Genomic DNA, 10680 nt, shown 5'->3' on the forward strand with positions numbered 1-10680 from the left:
AAAAGAGCAAAAGAGAAAATTGGGTATGATTGATGGCATGTTAGTTGTGGCGGTGTTTGAGAGAAGCCAGAAAATATGATTAAGTTCACAGACACCCGGCATGTCCCAAAGGGACAGTTTTGGAGCCGAATATTCTTCTGACTCAAGATCTGAATTTTAATCAATGTTGTTTAAAAGAAATAATAATAATGATCATTTCAAACTCCTAGTAATCTCGACTTTGTCTGTTCAAATCTACCATCATTTATTGAAGACTGATTCCTCTGAATTAAAGCACCGATTAGAGAAATCCTTCTGCAGAGATTCAGTATTTCACCCATGCTCAAGCTAATATCTTTTAGCCATATTGCCCACATTCACAACTTGGCTGTATTGAGCTGGAAATGAGCCATGGACTTAATATGCACATACGTGGAGGCCTGGACAGTTTTTGTGCTTGTTTTCTTCACAAATCCTTTTTTTTTTTTTTTTTTCTCAGTATTGGTTTCTATTAATTTGTCCACCCCCTCTGTCTGTTCCTTTGGAAACCAACTCACAGGCATCAATCTACAGCATTTCCAGTGGGAAATGGAAGCTGGTTGGACTTGTTTTTCTTGTTTTCTTTGTACATAATTGCTTTCTTGTGCTGTTCCTGTCTTCGCTGAGACAGTCTCGGGGTTATTATTCAAGAGTGACTATCGCTGATTGAGCTGTAAACTACTTTAAATTTTCATTGTGAAGACGGACCACCGCAGGTTGACGAATGAATGCAACATGACCTCCAACACATCGAAAAAGACTAACGCAGAGCCTCTAAACAGCTGGATGCGTCTCTAAACTCAGAATAGGATTTCTTGCTTTAAATGCACCAAACCTGCGACGATTTGACAAAAGACAGGCTGCTTTTTAAGGCCAAACTTAAGATTTTTTTGTGGCTGAAAAAAAGCAGACGCTAGAATAAAATCCAAAATGTAGCTTCAAGCACAACGCTGCAGATTTCTGCTTGCTAAATTATACGCTTTACCGGTATTTCCACCAGTTCGTCCTGCTTGCTCCATTGTAATGCAAACACGAGGCCCAGTTGAGAGGAGAGAGAATGAATTGGGACAATGATGAAAGTGCGAGCTATAAGAATCAGGACAGCTGTCAGGTTGTGCGGGTGTACAATTAATGGCTGAGGACTGATTTTACTAGAATGCAGCTACGTTTTCAGTAGAGACAGACACAGAGAAGAGCTCTGTGTGTGCAGCAGGTTACACAGTTTGCCATTCAGGGTCAAATAAACAGCTCAGACCTCACTTTCACCAAAAAACTAATTAAGACTCAAGGCTGTGTGGTTTCTGCCTCCAAGAGCATTCATAAATACTGTTTACACTGCCTTGGAGCAGATATGTACCAAAACCTTGAGTGTTTATAGCCACATTTATCAAATTTGAAACTGTGAGAGGACACAAGGACTTCACATTTGGTAAGAGCCTGCTAAAACCATCCGTTAAAGAACTGATCATTATCTTCGTTTTGTATATTATCCCGTCTATGTTATTCATTTATCCATCTGTGTGACATCTTCTTATTGCCTGATTTGTCCAATCAAAAGTCCAAAGCCCAAAACACATCGAATTATCTCTGATTACAAGCGAGAGAAAAGCCAAAAACATCCAGCCAGAAACCAAAGAATGCTTTGTGTTTTTACTTCTCTGGGATAATCAATCAGTTATCACTTTTTATTTGACCGCCTAATCAATTAATCAACTCGTTTCTGCAGCCTTACCCGGGTTACAAACTTTATTTGTCCGCTTTTCTCTCCTGACATCACATCCTGTGTTGACACATGTACTAAACTTGAAGCATGTGTTTCTGCAAAAAAGGAAAGAAATCGCAAAAGGCAGACTTCTGTGTGTATCCTTGCAAACAAAAAATACGCGGCCACCACATCACTTTTCAATGCTTCAAAAAAACAAAAAAAAACAAAGAAAAGGCTTCAGTCGATGCAACGCTTTTCTCTGCTGCCAAATTTCCCTTGTGCTGTGGCTTAGCCCAACAGTAGCGTAAAGGATGCATGCTTCTTTTATTTTATTTTCAGCCCCCTGCCTCCGTTTTTCTTTTCCTCCCTCCAGTACATCATTCCTCTGGGTGTTTGTGCGGTGTCCCTTAGTTACCGGATAAGAGACCCAGCAGCTCAGAGAGTTAAAAGCCTGCCCTGTCCCACTCATACGAACAAGACCATCAATAATTCACCCTCATCGGGAAGCATTATCTAACAGCCTTATAAAAATTTCAAGGTTGTGGGTGACAACATGGAACCAGTGAAGAAAGTGCTCCGTAAGAGAGCACTCCAGGTGCCAACAATGTGGGCAACAGATATGTTCAACTAAAGGCAGAGGTACACTCGTCTGCACTATCATGTAAGCCAGTCCCGCAAGGTTGATTTAACCGTTACACGGAAAACACAGAGGTCCCTCTGAAATAAAGGACAGCCACCGCATATCTCCTCTTGTCTCCACCGTGTGTGTGTGTGAGTGTGTTAGTGTGGCACAGAGGTGGAAGCGTTTGCTCGGCTGTATTAACGCCCAGGCTCATTCTCATTGACAGTGAAATCCCTCTAAGCCTAGATCAATTACATCCAGCTCTGCTGTAATTAAAATGTCCTAACAAAGGTCTTAGGAGCACAGGACAGAAACCTACCCATTCAAAATAAGCTCGGTCCAATCTATAGCAATAACCCCAAGAAAATAGTTTAAAGCTTCCTTTGGTGATAAGCACATGCACAAAGTGTCCACGCACGGCTGCTGCTCGGCTCAAAACAACCCCAGTTTATCCTTTAATGAGATCAAGATATGATTTAAGATGTGAAAAGCACACGGGCTCGCATTAAGCACAGTTAGCAGTAATATTTTTAATCATTGCAAGTACATAGTATAAAATACTAATTAATCCATGAAATAAAAAGCTAAAACAAAACCCGTGCACGTGCTTGTTTGGTAGCCCCAACTACTAAGACAACTAATTATTTGTTCTCTTAAGTACATCTGATGCTTGACTATGCTCTGCTGAGAAATGACAGAATGCTTATGAGTCTCCTAATTAAAACTCAGCAGTGGAGTGATTAGCAATCACAACTCCACTCTTCAAATATCAAGATCTGATTTGCTTGGCTGATCAACAACAGGCTTCCTTCTCTCACTGCAACCCTGAGAGCCTGCAGCCCCTCTCAGTGTGTATTAAGGAGGCTTTTGAAATGTCGGAAATCAGCAAGAAAGGGCTCAGCTGAATTTTGAGTTTTATATTGCTCTTCTTCTCTCTTTTTTTGCCAGAATGCCATTTGCATTTCTTTTTCCTTCTTTCTTTCTGTCTCTTTTTTAATATTGACTGCCAGCAATCACAAAATAGATTACACACTGACGGTGATGAACGCCTAAATGTTTTTGGTTTCACAAGCTAATTCATCATGCTACGAAACCCGAGTAAGAAGAAAAACATCAATAACATCACTTATGGTAACCAGTAAAATTAAACTTGAAAGCTGCTCCCTCATTGCGCCGATGAGGGGACTGTTCCTGACACGGAGAGCGCAAGATGGCTGACTGCACTGACACATTGTGAAAGCACGCCTCGCAATCCTAGGTAATAGATTCTCTTTGCTGTGCGACTCCCACCACTCCTCATCTTCTGTGACAACGCCTGCCAATCAAAGCCCGAGGAACGTTCAAGGGCTTTGACAATATCTCCTCACCTTGAAAATACATTGGCTTCATCACAAGGCACCGAGTGACACCAAGTAGGCATCAAATAGCCATTAGACATGGGAGACAAAGAGCCGGCGCACTACAGGTGATCCCGTGCCTCTCTCCTCTTATTTTTCTTTTCTTTTTTTCACCCAATGTAGCAAAACAGCTCCTTGAAAAATTGGCATTCAAAGTATTCTTTCTGTACATAAAGACACAACAAGAACAAATGCCAGCAATACCGTGGGAGGTGACATTTAATAGTTGGACAGAAAATGCACTGCATGAGAGCACTAACGGTGGAAGCGTTTTTATGATCATTTGAAGGAATCTGCAGCAAAATTGAAGGAAGTGAAAGAACCCCAATATTATGTTCAATTTAGCTTTGTAATACACTAAGTAGCTTCTCGGGAAGCAAATGCTCCTGTGATGTTTGTGCGAAAGCACTTAATAGCAGAATTCGTGCTGTCCATCACGCGCGGAGGCCATGACGATTACTCATTTGGAAAATAAAACATGGGTGTGGGTGTATACCTGGTCCGATCTCTTTGAGGAATAACGATGTTACCCCACATCAGCTGACGCATTTCCATTTTTATGTGATTCATGAATACCATGAAGGATGAACAAGGAGATCTTTCTGCAGTGAAGCATGGCCTGAGCTTCAATTTCTGGGATAATTATATGATACTATTTAGGAATTTGAAGAAGAGAGAAGCGCTTCCTCGGCTCAAGACAGATGACCTGTCAGATACACCTAATACCAACACAAAGCCTTCAGCCTTTAATCTGCACACTTCCTGTGACCTATACTGTGGCAGAACCAAATAAAGAACCCTATCTTCGTATCCCCCTGAGACAGAGCAGTGTCCTAATATGCTAATGCCAGCCAGTGTTGGAGAAGAAGCTCTGAGGGCTGCCCAGACAGCACAGGTCAGTGCTAATCTTCTGATATATGGAGCTTAAAGACCTGGGACACATCCATCACATGCCGCTGACGGCTCCCCTACTGGGCGAGATCTGCACACTCCAAAGGGTTAACACACACCCCAAAGAGACCTCTGACGATCCATCACTCAAGAACCGGTCTCTGTTTGAGCAGAGTCCCCTAACAACACAGAGGAGGTAGCTTTCTCCGCGGTGAGCGCATCTACAGCCAGCGTGACTACTAGAACTAAGCGCCAAGCCTCTGTTGATCATTAAACATCCATTTTTAAACCAGTGGGGGAAAGTTAACTGTCATTTTAAACGCAAGAGGTGGTAGTATGGGAGAGAATTTTTCTCCCTCAGATCTCAGCGAAAAGGAGCGAGACCATATATCTATCCATCGGGTTAACTACCCTAACACATAATCATTCGTTCCAGTCATCTGTCTCTTTATTTTTGAGGCGAGCCACAAAATGGCTATGATAGGATTCTGCAGCGAGTGAGAAACTCACCCCGAAGCACTTTGTTAAATAAACAAAATGCCCTTTGCTTTCTTCTTTTTAAGCCCACACTCCTCTGTTGCGCATTTTCCTCCCTCCTTCTGGCTAACAGGCAAGAGTACCGCTTCAATGTGAGCATCACCGGTAAATATCAGGTTTGGTGTCAGCCCCTAAGATTCAGACACTACTCTCCAGACCTGAGACCATTTTGCAGCAACACTCAGCCAGGACAAAATCCATCTTAGAAGGAGCACTGATGTCAAATCCCTCCACTGATAGCAACCTCAACAGAGCAGAATGCATGTACTTCTCCTCTTCAGCAGCTTTTTAATAATTTGAAGAACCGGGCTCGGCTCAGCACACCGCAGCATGGTTTCTTCCCCACTCTTGTTTCTTTCCTGACTCACCAAACTCACCACAGTTGCTGCTGCCCTGTCCTCCTACACATACACAATGAAGGCAGCCCTGCTCTCTGAGCTTTGTCAGAAGCCATTGTAGACAACACAGGAGTAAGTCAGTCCTAACAGGGAAGGAGAATTCAACCATTCATGAGAAAAGCATCTAAAGTGTGCTTCTCCACTAAAATGAATATAATCCCACCTGCGCCCCTCTCAGACCTTCTTCCTGTCCATTTGTTTGTCCAACTTTTTCGCAGCGAGCCAGTCAGAGGAACAGAACAAGTCAGCTGTCAAACCCGCCTGCCGTGAGTGAAGATGGCAGGTGAAGTCCTGCTTTATCCACCTCCGCCCCCCCACCTCCTCAGCCTTCTCTATCCTACTCTTTGGTTCAACACGGAAAAGTGGCCTCCTACTCTCGCCTCTTTCACAAGTTTTGTGATCATATTTTGTCCAAACATAGGAAGGAGAGGAAGCAGCGAGGTCTCTCCTCTTGAAGGTTGGGAAGTGGTTGGCTCATGTTATTACCCAGGAGCAGGATGACCACGAAGGGGCCACCGACCCCTACCGCGCTTCCAATGGCATTTCCATTCCCTGTCTCTGTGTAATAACATCTCACACACTGCACTTTCTTTCACTATTAACCTATGCTGATCCTATTTTCAAAGTAAGGGCACGCACAAAGCATAGAAATGGCTTTTTTTTCCCCGTGTCTCTCCTTCTTTGCAGTGCAAACGTGCGAGTGTTTATTTTCATCTACTTAACCTGCCTAAAATTGCTCTGAACATTAGGCCACGTATCCTCACACAAAGGGAGGAGAAGGGAAAGGGGGGGGGGAAAAAGACGAATCCATCAAAATAAACAGCGTCTTGCCGCATTCCTTCTCTGACAAACAACAGCTGCACAGAATTGGAAATAAATATTATCTCTGCGACAAGAAAAACAACACCGCTAGGTTCTCGAGAGTCGTACACAAAGCTTGAACGCTCCGTGTCATTACATCTACGCTCGCTCGGTTTTGGAATTAAACCATTTAATTTGTCAGAAAGCGACTGAAAGCAAATTGATTTTGGAGCCTTTTTAGATGCAGGCCGCGGTGACCAAAACGGCAGTGAAAAACAAGCAAACATATTTTCAGCAACTTCTGTTCTTTTCTTTTTTTCCCCAATCGCCATGATTGCTCTGATGGTGTCCCATTCTCCTAAAGAGGTTGAAACACAGATCTTTGTTCCTGGTCTACGCTCGCCCCGAGAAATACTGAGCGAAAATGTTTTAACAGGCAAAATCTTTTTTAACATGACCACGTCTCTGAACGGCGTCCAAAATTTCCGCTAAATACGCGGCTTTTGGTGTTAAGCTTACGGCCAGCAAGTTCTCCCAATCCACACTAAATCTGTTTCCAAGACAAACACTTGCCTCTCGCACACACACATAAACCATGACCAACTGCAGTGTCCAGCAATCCTGTCAGTAGCTTCCAACAGCAGCAGCAGCAATTCTCTATCAGAACAAAACTGCTTAGAGGAAGGGGGCTGGTAGCTCAAGTTCTCCCTATTGAAATGCAGACACTTTGATATGGAAATTGGCAGTTACAAAAACCCGCTAGAATTCACACTAGCATGCACTGAAACCATTTGCGCAATGTGAGATGAGATGGCACTTCCTCCCAAGAAAACACAAGACAAATGGACTAAACCAGCATGTCTGGGGTGGGCGAGAGATGGAGTGGAGGTAGAGACAGGGTAGAGGGAGGCAACAGACCATTTGTCCCCCTCCTCCTCCTCCCTTCCCCTCCTTCTCCTTGAATTCCTACCATTCACTGTCCAAGCACTTGTTTCAAGACACAGACCCCCCCACCCCCCGAACTGAGGCATTTTTTTTTTAAGCGCAACATCTATATTCAACAGTAAAGCCTCCTATCGGCAGGGGAGGAAGTGACCTTTTCATCTTCAGCAATCACTGATGGGTACGTCAGTATTAACCAGACGCTCTGAGCATCATCCCAGCCGAGGGAGACTTTTTTTTTTGTCTTTGACCGACACGACACAAAAAAACTTATCCGCCACGGCCCCAAAATATGCCTGGATTTGTCTGGTGGCGAGACAATTAGTCACACTGTGCATATAGCTTATATAATGCTGCAGTTTTTCCTTTCGCTTTTTCCCCCCCTTTGTAGTTCGTGACTGAATTGTGAATTTTGTCAGGTTTCTTTTAAGGCCAGCTCATCCATACTTTTCTGCATGAAGCTGTTATATAAGCATATGAAAGGGAAGCTCTCAGTTTCCCCAACTTAGCTTATATAATGTTGCACCACCATCCTGATCTGGTATAGACAGTATGGATTATGTGCAAACGTTATTTAACCTTCCCACGTCTGCCCAGCACAGTCATGCTCTCCTCTGGCTTCTTGCTTTAGTCTGTGCCTCCCTATCTCTAAAAGCTTCATGTGAGATTGGGAGATGGTGCCTGTAAAAACTGTGTGTGTGTGTGTGTGTGTGTGTATGTGAGAGACAGAGAGTGTGAGTGTGTTTGTGAGTGTGTCCCATCATCACACATGGCTGACTCTGGTCTGTGAATTATACATGCCCTGTGAAATGATCTTATTTTATAGCCGCAAAATGGAGAAGTAAATGGAGACAGTAACTGACATCCAACTACTTAGCTCCTGGTGTCCTGGACTGGGTGGAGATGTTTGTGTGAGCGCTCTCTTTTTTTTTAAAATATCACTCTTGAATATCCTATAAATATAAATCAACTTCTCTTTGTTTTTTCCTTATGAAGAAAAACAGGCTTCAGCTTCATGCTAAGGGATTTTCTTGTCATGTGTGAATCTTGATTAAAAGAAAATCCCATTTGTAATGTGAAAACCCAAGAACTGTCATAGAATAATCGTTTTTTAAAAAAAAGCACCTCTCAGTGGGCATTTAAGGTAAATTACATGGGATTATATATACATCTCAGTAACTAAGCAACTTCACATTAATTTAAAGTCTGGATGCGAAAGCCACCTAAAAATAACGTCGCCTATACTCTGGGCTTTATATTGATCCCATCACCACAGTTTTAAACTACCGGAGGAGCCCGTGGGCCCGTTTTCTGACATTTGCCTTATCCTATCCTGGGAGTGTAAATAAATGGTATTGATTCAGCGAGACATAACCCAGCATCTCCCCTGAAAGACTCAAAACATCCGCTTTTAAAGGCTACTTACAGAGGGTATACGCCGTGCCAAAATACGGATCCCGGCGCGGAATGTGAATCTCAGATCAACACCAGGAGCCCCCTTCTTCTTCTTCTTCTTCTCCGTCTCTCCCTTCTTTTCTTTTTCAGAAGAGGCCCCCAGAAACTAAACAGCGGGTCGCACAAAGACGGCTGGGGTTCGGCTGCATGCTCCACTTTCCTCACAGTGGAAGAGAAAGGTGGGGTTTCCCGTGCCAGGTATCTATTCTTCTTCCAGCCAACGCGCCCGGGACCGGACGAATAGCTCCATGGCGAAGGGTCTGTTCAAAAGTAATGATCGTTACTCCCCCGCCTCCTCCTCCTCCTCTTGTGCATGCACCCAGGCTCCTTCCGACGGGAGCGCTACGGATAGACTGCATAAAAAAAGGGATCACTTCAAGGAGACGGAGATGCGCCCCAGTCTCGTTTAAAAAAATCAAACTCCGAGCTCTGCTCCCGCACTGCTAAGTCTTTCTTAAAGTCTCCAGCGGTCGGGTTCGCAGATAAAGCACGGAGGGGGCTAATAGGACTTCTTCAGGCTGGTTTTCAGTGCGTTCCCTCGGTTGTTCCCTCTGCGCCTTATCCACACGCCGTGCAGACAGTCGGAGCTACAGCCGGACTGGAGGCAAACAAGGCGAGGAGAAACGGCTCACCGGTCCCCTGCTCTGCAGCAGCTGGCTGTTGAGGAAAGCGCGCAAAACCTGGAGCGGATCGCCAGGGAGCGCGCGGATTAGGATCCTAATGCCAATTATGACCGCGCGCATTAAGGCTAATATTAAACATTTATCTCCCGGGTGTTCAGATTTTATGCATGCGTTAAAGCGCGAGCGTGTTCTGCTGTTTTTGCTCCGGCTTGTGAAGATGGACTTTTTAACAATCCACGAAGCGCAATATTTTAATCAGCATTCCCCGGTGTAATCAGGAGAAAGGAAGCAAAAAAGCAAAAGAAAAGTGCAAGACCATTCATTACCAAAATCCACCTTATTCCAGGCATATAAATACGATACTATTTTTAACCCTATTAGAATTTCAGTATTGTGGGCAGTAGTTTTCACCTGGATCATTAGTATTAATAAAAACAGCACAACAACACAGGATAATGAGGCCGGAGCAAGAATTGTTCTAACTGAATCAGGCCAAAGACTGGAAAAAAAAGCAGAATAAGAAACCTTTAAATAGAAGCAGTCAAAAAGAGAAAAATACTGACCACTGACCACCAATGTTACCCCTCAGTCTCCTAGCAGGCACACCTATGGTACTGATTTCAAAATCCTAGGTCGCCTTGTTCTCAAGTCACCGCATTCCCAAGATTTTCAGAAAACTTAGTCTACCTTCAGCTCAAGTTCACTGATATCTGAACTTGGCCAAGACTTTTAGTAGCTACATCTGTGGTATCAATTTGAGAATCGTATGTCCCCTTGTTCTCGAGTTCATGCTTTCACAGTTGAAGGGTAAAAATCAGTTTCTGTACTTCTTCTCTCCTCTTTTAGCTATCATACTCAAGTGTAGACTAGTAAACTACTACAAACCAGTTCCTGGAGCTAACTCATTTAATCATGATATCTAATTAAACAGGGACAGAGTGCATCTACTGAATAAGCAAAGTGTGCTCAAATATGACCAGTTTGCATCATGGAAGAAGAAAAAAATGCAGCAAAAACTACCAAAACTACCAGCGTATACAGTGATATTCAGTCACTACCTCAGAGCAGATGTTGTGCAAACATTCAATATCCATCCATATGCTCGTGGAAAGAAACTGCAGCGTAGTTCCTCCCTTTAATCTTGTCGACACAGAAAGAAGATGCTCATTTGAAACCTCGGATAATAGAGTAATGCCGCTAATGATAACATCTTCAGGGACGTATTCAAATACATTTAATTTCATTTAGAGTCCATTACGAAATGTCACATGGTAAATTCTGCTCTGAACTC

The 10680-nt window shown here is 43.5% G+C and overlaps 1 protein-coding gene across 5 annotated transcripts in view; it reads right to left on the bottom strand.

The window, feature by feature from the left end:
* adgrl2b.1 (adhesion G protein-coupled receptor L2b, tandem duplicate 1) overlaps positions 1-9382 on the bottom strand; it is a 90454-nt gene extending 81072 nt beyond the window's left edge. For all 5 annotated transcript variants that reach the window (XM_080906995.1, XM_080906993.1, XM_080906994.1 and 2 more), the window contains exon 1: positions 8738-9382. The gene's annotated coding sequence lies outside the window, so the exon portion shown is untranslated. The remainder of the gene's footprint in view (positions 1-8737) is intronic.
* Between the last annotated feature and the right edge of the window lie 1298 nt (positions 9383-10680).

This window comes from Rhamphochromis sp. 'chilingali', assembly GCF_963969265.1.
Source record: "Rhamphochromis sp. 'chilingali' genome assembly, chromosome: 16".
NCBI lineage: Eukaryota > Metazoa > Chordata > Actinopteri > Cichliformes > Cichlidae > Rhamphochromis > Rhamphochromis sp. 'chilingali'.